Raw genomic sequence first — 12707 nt, forward strand, 5'->3', positions numbered from 1 at the left:
TCAAACTCCAATACCTTGGCCACCTGATGCAAAGAAGTGACTCACTGGAAAAGACCCTGGTGCTGGGTATGATTGAAGGTGGGAGGAGAAGCGGTCGACAGAGGATGAGATGGTTGGATGGCATCACCGACTTGATGGAATTGAGTTTGAGTATGCTCCAGGAATTGGTGATGGACACAGAAGTCTGGTGTGCTGCATTCCATGGCGTCGCAAAGAGTCAGACATACTGAGTGACTGAACTGTACTGAGCTTACCTTATAATTAGATAAGAAAGAAAAAAAAATACCCTCACTCCTTAAAATATGATAAATATGAATTGATCTGGACTTATGATTAATTGAACTACCATTTAATCCAAGTATTTTTTTAATGCATCTCTGACAATTAAAAGGAAGCAAAATGCTATTAACTTATACCTGGTTAACTAAGTTTTATATATATTCAGATATATTGTAGGTTATATCATATTCTATAAATAATATTAGGTAGTAAATATGTGAGTTAATGGAAAAAAGCTCATTCTTTGTTATCAGCTAATTTAAATGGTGTCTGTCTGTCTGTGTGTCCATTTATTATGCATTAATTGAATGTTTCTTCCATGCTAAGCATAGTCTCCTCTGTTGAGGGGCTTGCAGTTTAGTAAAGGCAGAAAGTAAATAAATGGTCAGTTTTATGGGAATGAGATGAAAGCAGTGAGGAGGGAAGTTATAAGAAAAAATAAAAAGGTTATGGGCAGGAAATTTGGAACAGCAGCTCTGTTAAACACTCAAGAATAAGTAGTCGGGTGAAGGCTGCTGAGGATTTGAGAAGCAATAGTCTTTCAGATAACTTTTATAAAGAACATTTTTAGTGAAGACGAACTAATAGCAGCTTTGTCTAAAATTAGAAAGCACACTGATTATACAAGTAAATTATTAATTATCTACAAATTTTAGCTTAACCTTCATTGAGGGCTTCCAGACATTTTCTCTTTTGATTTCCATCATTAACATGCCAGAGTATTATGTTCCTTGTTTTGCTCAGCAAAGCATTTCCAAAGTCTGCATTGTGTTTTGTTGCTTTGGCATCAGTGCAACAGCAAGGACTGAATTATTCTGAAAGTGACATTCTTTCTTTTCCTTTCTTTCATCCTTTGGGGTCAAATAAAAACTAAGTCTAAGCTTTGTTATTATTACAGTTTTATTAATGTCATTTTTCATATCTATTACTCATTTTATTTGAGTTACATTTGTCATTGCAGTTGGATATTTTACAATTTATACTCTGTTGCAAGCACTTAATTTTTGAAAAATTTTGTTTTACACACTTTATGATTTACCATTCAAACCAGTATATTTTGAGGAGGAAGAAAGGGCAGTATTAGTAATTCAGCTGTGGTGACAAGAGGTATCTTAGACTGTCTGGGCCAAACACCTCATGATACTTTCCAACTCTAAACAATACTCTTCCTGAAATATATAACTTTTACATTATATTGAATTTAAATAATCTTTGAAGGAAGGTATGAATATGTTTTTACATAATTGAATGATTTCATATTCCTTTTAATCAAAGTAGATTTTATTTTTAACTTTATAAAAGGTACCCTTAAATCAGAAAATGTTGTATAGTGAAATATTATCACTATGGTCTATTAATATGAAGGTGGTAAAATTAAATCTTTTGGGGTTAATTTGGGCTTCAGAGAATATATTTTGTACATAAACTTGTATTCAAATTTCAAATTCACAACTTCTTAGAAGTGTGCTCTGGAGAAAACACTTAAACTTTATGATGCTAAATTCTTCACTTGTAAAAGAAAGATATCAAAGCCTGTCCTGTTAAATTTCTGTGATTATTACATAAAATATAAAACAATATGCATGGTGCCTTACTCATTACAGAGGTATGGTACATATACTTTATTCCCCTCCTATCATAAATACTAATTTGACAGTGATTTTTAAGTCCAATATACTGATAAATCACATGAGACAATTTTTCTGTATGTTTTTACATTATTTTCAAATAGATTTTTTTATAGATTTATACAAAATAACATTATCTATTTTTGAAAGATATCTAAAGTTGTTATTCACTTCTTCTGGCTTTTACTCTTATTCTTGATCTCCAAAGTCAAATGCTTTCTTATTCTTAATTTGTTTGGACAACTTTTGCAAATGTATTTCACTCTTTGCATTGCCAGACAGACTTCTCCCATAAGTAAATATTATTATCTTGAGAGTATGTAGATTTTCTTGTAGAAATAGAATAATGGGATTCCCCTTTTAACTGAATAAAATATGAGATTAACAATTAGAGTTTGCTTTTAGTAGGGAATCAGATTTCTTGTCAGGAAACTTATAAGGAAAGAAAAAAATCACATAAATCCCAAAACCAGTGTAAATGTGTTATTCTGCAGTGACACTGGTACTTGTTTTCTGAAAAATAGTTTATAAAAATGTAATTTGGATTAACAGCTAATCAGGTTTTGGAGATGGTCATAAATAATTTAGCTATAACAATATTCAGTTTGTTATCAAAAATGAGAAAAAATATTGTAATTCTTCCATTAAATGTAAAGAGATAATGACTTATTTATTATCAAATTCTTTTAATGCATTCTTATGCATGCCTTTATGAAATGCACTTTTTATTTCCAAAAAAATTAAAGTTTCATGTAGCATGTCTTTGGATAAATGTGCAAGGTTATAAGACTTGACTACTGTAGGAAAGAATGATAATTTATGTATTGTACTTATTTAGATGTAAGTTATATTAAAAGGAAATGATTTACCATTATCAATATGATAATTATGGTTACCTAAGCAAACCTGCTGTTCTTCAGCATAAAAATGAAAGCCCATATAGTTAAATTCTGGCGTTGAGTATATATTGTTTTTCTTTATAGTTTTTTTAAATTAATTTATTTTAATTGGAGGTTAATTACTTTACAATATTGTGGTGGTTTTCATCATACATCGACCTGAATCAGCCATGGGTGTACAGGTGTCCACCCAGCCTGAACCCTGTCCCCACCAAGAGCAGGTTTCTGAAACTTTCTAATCCTAAAACGAACTCTTTTCAATCACTTTATTGTTTGAAACCTAGAACTATTTTATAATCTTGCATAACAGTCATCTAATCACTGTTTCTTCTTCCCTCGTCTACAAGTTCTCCTAATGTTTTATTTGATGATGCATATTTAAATCATTCACTAAGAAAGTCAGTGTTGTGCTATTTTCTCTCATATAACTTTGTTTCATACTCTTGAGCCCAACAATATAACTGATATTTTGTTTCCTCTCCCATAGGAACATTTGTTTGTAGAGCCAGAGAAAGAATTTCCTAGAAATATGATGCCAGTTCTCCAATTAAGTCTTATTTTTGCTAGGGGAAAGTTGATGTGATTTAACATGTATGATGGGCTAGGATGTGGAGATGGTAGCAGATTTATGATTCTGTTTAGATGTGAGGAGGAGAATTAATCTGAAAGGAAAAAGTTTAGAGAACTTCCTATATGACTGAAGAGTGAATAAGATTTTGCAGATCATGTAAGGGAAAAGTCCATATAAAAGGGAATAAGCAAAGCTTTATGAAAGTTTGGGAGAAAGATTCTGTTCTAGATTTGGGCAAGCTCAAGAAAGGGTTCATTCAAGTAACTTTTAAAGCTAGATAGGAGTCAGTGGGTAAAGATTAAGAGGCAGAATATTAGACACTTCTCCAAGGAAGACATATAGATGGCTAAGAGGCACCTGAAAAGATGTTCAACATTGCTAAATATTAGGGAAATGCAAATCAAAACTATCACCCAACACCAGTCAGAACAGCCATCATCAAAAAGCCTACAAAAAAATGCTGGAGAGGGTGTGGAAAGAAGAGAACCCTCCTCCAGTGTTGGTGGGAATGTTAATTGGTAAAACCACTATGGAGAACAGTATGAAAGTTCCTTACAAAACTAAAAATAGAGCTGCCATATGATCCTGCAGTCCCACTCCTGCCTATTGAGAAAAACATGGTCCAAAAGGATACATTCACCTCAATGTAACATTGTAGCATTGTTTACAATAACCAAGACATGGAAGCAACCTAAATGTCCATCATCAAAGGAATGGATAAAGAAGATATGGTATGTATGTGCAATGGAATATTACTCAACCATTAAAAAGTATGAAATAATGCCATTTGTAGCAACATGGATGGACCTAGAGATTCCAATATTGAATGAAATGAGTCAGCCAGAGAAAGAAAAATATCGCATGATACTGCTTATGTGTGGAATCTAAAAAGAAATGATAGAAATAAATTTGTTTATAAAACAGAAACAAACTCACAGACTTAGAGAATGAACTTATGGTTACCAAGGATGGAAGGATGGAGAGAAGGGATAGGGGGTATGGGATTAACATATACACACTGCTACATTTAAAATGGATAAAAACCAACAAAGACCTACTGTATAGCACAGAGAACTCTGCTCAACATTATGTGGCAGACTGGATGGGAGGGGACTTTGGGGAAAAATGGATATATGTGTGTATATATACACACACACATATATGGCTGGGTCACTTTGATGACAACACCTGAAACTTACAACATTGTGAATCAGCTATACTGCAATATAAAGTAAAAGTTCCTTCTTTCTTTTTTCTCTTTTTTAAGAGTCAGAATATTCTAGGTATCAGGAATAGGGTGAGCAAAGGAGGAAAGGTACAGACTGTGGGGCCTGGCTGGGAAATGGCACAAAGCTTGGTGGGGCCTCAGTGTCAGGGACCAGCAGTATAACAAAGGAATGAGAATCATCTTAAATGCTTAATTTATTTTTGAGCTTATGTGTAACTGAAGTTTGATAGGACAATGAAGCATGTTCCTTGCTATTCTATTCACAAACAACCTTAGCAATGCCTTATGAGCACAGACTCCAGTGAACTCATAGTGTAAGGGAGTTCAAGCAAGTCTCAGAGCAAGTTTAAGGTAAACAATTTATGTCCATGACTGAGTAAATGGGGCATTGGCAGCCCCTAGAGAACACACTTTTCATCGGAACTAGAAATGTGTCTGAACACAGAAAGGAGTCCATGGTGTTCTATGAAACAACTGAGAAATTTTATATTATTTTTTAGCTGTGTAACTTCCCTCTATTAACTAACTTCGTAAGTTGAAAATGAAGTGAGCTAAAAAGATAGGTCTGCTCATAATTTCTTTTTCTTTCAGTCATTCCTTTTTCTTAAGTACCAGCATGTAGAGTATAGGTAGAATATGCATGGATCAAGAAGTAAAATGTAAACATCTCAGTTTATTTTGCACAGTGTTTCTACTCTTCTGCTAGGAACAAAAGAAATATGCATGTGTTGAAAGTGTTAATCACTCAGCCATGTCTGACTCTTTGTGACCCCATGGACTGTAGCCCACCAGGCTCCTCAGTTCATGGAATTCTCCAGACAAGGATACTGGAGTGGGTAGCCATTCCCTTCTCCAGAGGATCTTCCCAACCCAGGGATCAAAACCAGGTCTCCCACGTTGCAAGCAGATTCTTCACCATCTAAGCCACCAGGGAAGCCCCAAATATGTATGCACTACATACAAAACACAAATTGTGTAATTTCAGTGATTCCATATATGACTTAAATGCTCTTATATTTGCATTTAAAACTGGCATTTCACTGTGTAAAGATGAAAAAAGTTATTATGAAAATTTAAAAATTTTCTTTTCTTAAAATATTAAATAGGAAAAAGCCACCATAACAAATCAAGAGAGAGATGATGGAAAAAAGAAAAAAAAAACAGCTTTATATTTTAGCACTTTAAAACGCATTTTACTGGATCCAGTATATTATGTAACCAGCCTGTCTGCACAATAAACATGTACTAATAACCACTGTAGACTAAACATCAATCCCATTTTTATAAATTTAGGAATATGTTAATTTCTTAGAACCAGCACAAGGCAATGGGGAAGAAAGGGATTAACACTATTAACACTACTTCCTGAAATTGACCTTCATTTCAACTAGATGTGATGGATCTCAAAGCAGGTTTCATTTAATGTTGTAGAGAAATATTTGTTATAAGCATCTGAAGTTTTATGTACTTTTTCCAGTATCCTTTAACCCCCTTGAATGCTAAAATGATAACACTCTCATCTTAACCTGTGTATCAAACCATGTCAGTGGTCCAAGCATATACTCTTGGAGCTCTTTCCAAGTATGTTTCCACAGCTCCCAGGAATATATCTCTCTTCCATAGGTAGAACTTCAACAATGACTGATAGGTTGGGGCGGGTGTGTGGGGGGAAGCAACTATTAACAGTCTAACTTCTTTACAACTGACTGAGATAATTCCAGATATTACCCACATTACCTTCAAAGATTCCCTGTGCAATTGAGGTGAAACTATTCTCTTTGTGATGTTTGACCACACATATTTCCTTGGTTGTTTCCTTGTTCCTGACTTACTTTCCCATTTTTCTACTGATTTTTTCTGAGAAATATCCTACTAAGTTCCTTTTACACAAATCCTTGTCCCAGAGTCCGTTTTAGAGGCAGCTCAACCCAAGACTCTAAGAGAAATTAAAATATTTGATAAAAGTAATAGGAAACTGATAAATATTTATTGGGTTCAATTGAAAATGCCATGTGTGTGGATGGTAAAAATTCTCTATATAATTAAAATAGTCTATCACTAGGTTTCCTTATGAACATCATGAATAACATGAAATATAATCATTTAAAGTGGTTCATTTTATATCAGCATTCATTGTGAATACAGTGGCTAAATTAATGAATTAGTTAAATCTCATTTTCAGTTATCCCATATTTCATGCACATAGCCTTACTTTTTATGTTATGAGTGAGTATGAATTAGTTTTTTGTGTAATTCTTAAGAAAATGTAGGCCATTATGGATTCAAAGTCTTCATATATTTAGTCATAGTTAGCCATAAATAGAACAATTTAACATTCATCTTCCATCTTTAGTAGTTTCTCTCTTTTATAATGCTCACTCAATATAATATGAATTTGTAGTATCTTTGAAGAGATGAAATGAGTATTGAGATTAGCAAGCTATATGGACATTTTATGACAGAAAATAAGTTTAGTCACAAAGAAGGAAATAAAATGAGAAAAATCAATTGAAATTATTGATATTTTAAAAGTCAATAGTAGAAGTACTTGACTCTGGAGATTTACTCAATAATTTTAAATGGCTTTATTTTGAGAAATGCTAGCAGTGCAACTGAATATCAGTCAAGTTAATCAAACTATATCTCAGAAATCCAGATTATGAACACCTAAGTGATCTATATTGAATTTTAAGTATATTTTTGTTGTCATCATATATCATTTTAGAGGACTGAGAGTGAGTGACTTTGACACCTTACTTATGATGTTTTTTATTTCCCTCCTACAAAATACCAGTCACCACTGAGTATACATATTTGTAAGAGGAGGGAAAGAGAAGAATTGAGAGCCCACATGGTATATATATTTTAAAGTCACCAAGAAGCTCTACTTTTGTATATGAGTGTCTCCATATTTTTCTAACTCAAAAAAAAAAAAAAAAAGAAACATGCAATGTGGTCACAAAAACACTCTTCATAAAGTATTTTTAGGATAGAAATATATTCAGGATGAAACATATCATACTGCCAATATATCTATTCTGATATATATTTCTTTTAGCAATATGATTTCACAGTTCATTCTTTTTTCCTACTTTAATATTAGAGTTTAGCCCAAGGTCTATAAAATTCATTTAATTTACAAATTAAAGGCCATTTGAGGTCTTAAGTGTTTTGTTTAGCTTTTGAAAATGTCATCCCAGTGATATGTGGGATGATAATAGGTAACATTTTCATTCATTAATGACTAATAAATTTTTAGAACTGCTCTAATGAATAATGAATAATTCTGAATAATGAGCAGTAAAAGAATGAGTTTCAAAAATGGTATGGTTGATGAGGGGCCATGCAATTTTTCCTACATACCCAGAGTTTTACTTAGATCTCCTGCACTGAATTAAGTTTTAATCCTTTGAATCTGCCTGCAATGCAGGAGATCTCCAGGAGATCTCGGCTCAACCCCTGGGTTGGAAGATCCCCTGGAGAAGGAAATGGGCACCCACTCTGGTATTCTTGTCTGGGAAATCCCATGGACAGAGGAACCTGGTGGGCTATAGTCCATGGGGTCGCAAGAGTCGGACGACATTAGTGACTAAACCACCATAAGTCTGGTGTTTAGGAGTGGTTACTTAAGTACAATAAATCCTTCAAAAGATAAAATACAAAGTACACATTAAGTCATGTAATGCACTACTCATATAGGACTAAAGGCAAAAATATTATCAACAGATTAATAGGATTAAAAGGGAGGCTGTTGGTACCACAGGTGAACTTGGGTCAACTTGCCATTTGGTCTGTGAGCAGCCCTTCCTTTTTCAAGGCTCTCGTGTGTGTTTCTTTGTATGTGTCTGTGTAGGGTGAGAAAACTATTCAACTCTAACATAAAATATATATTTTGTAAATTTAAATTTTGTTGATGGTAGTTCACTTGATAATTTAAATTAAAAGTCATGTTAAATAATAATCTTAGTTACATAACAAATAATATCTTTTCCCTATAGATCTTAATGTTTTTACCAATCTGTGAAGCATATCTTATAGTTCTCAGTTAATCAATATGGTCAGTAAACAAGTAAAACCATATGAAAAGATGACCTTTAAGTGCTTTCAACAGTTTTAATTTAGTGGCATTACAATTTACTTAACCTTTTAGAAAGTATTCATTTTTGACAATGACTTGACTTTACTTTCAAAGTTATATAATCAGTATGTTAGAAAATGTAGTTTATAATTATTCATAAGTTTGTCTATATAGTCCAAGTTTTATGTTATAGTTTACTTAAAATCTGGAATAAATTACAGTTTATGTACATAATACTCATTTAAATTATATTTACAGACTTAAACCATATGTCTATCATATTGCTGTTAAATATGCAAATATAAATGTGTTATTTATGTTACTTATAAATATGTATTTTATCATTTTACATATATAATGCATAAATACACATCATAAGAAATATTATATATGTATAGAAATAAAATATATACATATATATTTACAAAATATATATGATAATGAAATACAAAATATAGAAATGTCATTCATATGTACTATTTACAAATATATGTATATATATTTCATGTTGAAAAATTCATGGATTTCCCTGGTGGTTCAGTGGTAATAATCTGCCTGCCAACGCAAGAGACACAAGTTAGATGCATGATCCAGGAAGATTCCACAAGCTGCGGAGCAACTAAATCCATGTGCCACACTATTGAGCCTGTGCTCTAGAGCCTGGGAGCCACAACTACTGAAGCTCATGCACCCTAGAGCTGTGTTCTGCAAAAAAAGAGAAGTTATTGCAATGAGAAGCCTGCACACCACAACTAGAGAGTAGCCCCTGCCTGCCAGAACCAGAGAAAAAAAGCCCATGCAGCAACAAAGACCCAGCATAGCCAAAAATAAATAAGTAAATAAATAAATAACATCTATTTCTGCTTTATTGACTATGCCAAAGCCTTTGGCTGTGTGGATCACAATGAACTGTGGAAAATTCTGAAAGAGATGGGAATACCAGATCACCTGACCTGCCTCTTGAGAAACCTGTCTGCAGGTCAAGAAGCAACAGTTAGAACTGGACATGGAACAACAGACTGGTTCCAAATAGGAAAAGGAGTACATCAAGGCTGTATATTGTCACCCTGCTTATTTAACTTATATGCAGAGTACATCATGCAAAACGCTGGGCTGGAGGAAGCACAAGCTGGAATCAAGATTGCTGGAAGAAATATAAATAACCTCAGATATGCAGATGACACCACCCTTATGGCAGAAAGTGAAGAAGAACTAAAGAGCCTCTTGATGAAAGTGAAAGAGGAGAGTGAAAAAGTTGGCTTAAAACTCAACGTTCAGAAAACTAAGATCATGATATCTGGTCCCATCACTTCATGGCAAATAGATGGAGAAACAGTGGAAACAGAAGCTGACTTTATTTTTCTGGGCTCCAAAATCACTGCAGATCTTGACTGCAGCCATGAAATTAAAAGACGCTTACTCCTTGGGAGGAAAGTTATGACCAACCTAGACAGCATATTAAAAAGCAGAGACTATTTTTTCAACAAAGGTCTGTCTAGTCAAGGCCATGGTTTTTCCAGTGGTCATGCATGGATGTGAGATTTGGACTATAAAGAAAGCTGAGCACAGAAGAACTGATGCTTTTGTACTGTGGTGTTGGAGAAGACTCTTGTGAGTCACTTGGACATCAAGGAAATCCAAATAGTCCATCTTAAAGGAAATCCATCCTGAATATTCATTGGAAGGACTGATGCTGAAGCTGAAACGCCAATGCTTTGGCCACTTGATGTGAAGAACTGACTCACTGGAAAAGACCTTGTTGATAGGAATGTTTGAAGGCTGAAGGTGAAGGGGAGGACAGAGGATGTGATGGTTGGACGGCATCACCAACTCGATGGATATGAGTTTGAGTAAAGTCCTGGAGTTGGTGGTGGACAGAGAGGCCTTGAATTCTGCAGTCCATGGGGTCACAGAGTTGGACATGACTGTGCAAGTGAACTGAACTGGTGGTAAATTATTGGAGAATGCCATAATAAAGGATTAAAATATTTTAAAATGCAGATAGTACAACTCACTTGTTTTTCTTTATACTAGCAGGTGGACTGTTCTAGTGTAACATTTGCTCCACCATCTCTCAATGCTTACCTAGCATTTGAGATATTAAGTAAACTCAGTCAGAATTAGTCATTACCTACCTAGACTTCAGATAGTTAATTATCCACTTGTTTTGAGATGTGTGTTAGATAAAAGCAATATTTTGTGTAAGATTTTGTTTAATGTTTAACAAGCCTCTTGTTCAAATTTTTCATAGATTTATCTTAGAGTGTAATCATCACTTTTCATTCTGAATTAACTCATTTCTCATAGGTATAGTGTTTCCATCATGATATAAGGGTCTTTTAGAATCCTGCAGAAGAATCTTGATGCCAAATATTTCCTTTTCTCACAATGTCTTTCTATTTCTTTCTCCATAGAGAGTCTCCGGACTTTAGAAGTGGCACTAATAATGGATCTGACTATACAATGAAAAATGAGAAACTAATATGGATCAAATTTGTGGAAGAGCCAAAACAATATGTTAGCATATATACAAATGCACACACACAGACACAGACATAGACACAGACACAGACACACACACACACCCCTGGCAAGTTTAGAACTGTTGTGGATAAGGACATGGCTTCCGGAGGAATCCCCATTAGAATTTACAAATAGAAAACCAGTATTGAAAGCAGGATATTAACTCAAATTTCTGTCTACTTTAAACCATGTAATGATACACATAAACAAAATTACATCTTCATTTTATGAACATAAAACAATGTATCTTAAAAGTCTGTTTTGCTAATCATACAAGTTACCCTCTTGGTAATTATTTCAGAATTATTGAAAAACTGTAGAAGTAATTTCTCTAGTGATTACTAAATGATATTAAAATGAGGTTATTTCTGCTCACACATTTTCTTTATTCAGTTATCATTTATTCAATCATAAATTTGTATGTTAAACATTTATAGATTGAGCCTACTATGTACCAAGATGGAGAAGGAAATGGCAACCCACTCTAGTATTCTTGCCTGAAGAATTGCATGGACAGAGGAACCTGTCAGTCTACAGTCCATGGGGTCACAAAGAGTCAGACATGACTGATGGACTAACACAGACACATACATATGTGCCAAGAAGTGTGTGCTAAGTGCTGTGCTTGAATGATAGAAAATAAAGACGCAATTTTTTTATAATCTAATGGAGAAATACACACATACGTATATACACAGAGAAAGAGCATGCATGTTAAACAAAATATGCAACACATACATAAATACACTTAGATGTGTATATACAAATGAATTTAGATGGAATACACTTTGGAACTCAAGGAAAAACATTTGGAAGTATTATTTAAGCTGAGAATTACAGAATGAATAGATCTCAGCCACAGATTTGGGAGTTGGGAAGAGAGCTAGTCTATTTGTTATCTCATTGAAACTGTATAATTATAATTCTCACAACCTTCAATTGTTGGAAACCATTTCAGACAACTATACTGGTCTCTTTCCAAATAAATGAAGACATTATTAAAGAAAATAGTGCTCATAAATGCTGTCAGAAGAATATTAGAAACCTTAGCTTTATGTTAAGTATAAATCAATCCTTTCAACACTTATATCTCCCCCAAATCTCCAAGGCAACACAAATCCATCAAAAGTAATAGTGCCAGTGAATGCCTGGAGGGTAGCCATTTTATTTTGTAGTTTCAAAGAGGAAACTGCATGTGTGTAAGAGAAATCTGACTTACTCAGCACTGACAAAATAAGACCAATAAAAGTTGTGTATCTTCATGCTCTATTTCAGTTGACTGAATTTCTCTGGCTTCAAGCTCCTAGTAGGTTTAACCAGATGTGTCACTGCTCTCACAGCCTGCTGTTTCCGGCAGACATTTTATTGCTGCTCCAGACGTTCAATTTTGCTGCTTGTGTCCATCATGCCCAGTGTGGATCTCAAAACTCTAGATATTTTTATACTAATAATTATAAGTTATCAGTTTATTTGAATTTCAGACACTTAATTCATTGTTTTA

This window comes from Cervus canadensis, chromosome 1 (genome assembly GCF_019320065.1).
Source record: "Cervus canadensis isolate Bull #8, Minnesota chromosome 1, ASM1932006v1, whole genome shotgun sequence".
NCBI classification, from domain to species: domain Eukaryota; kingdom Metazoa; phylum Chordata; class Mammalia; order Artiodactyla; family Cervidae; genus Cervus; species Cervus canadensis.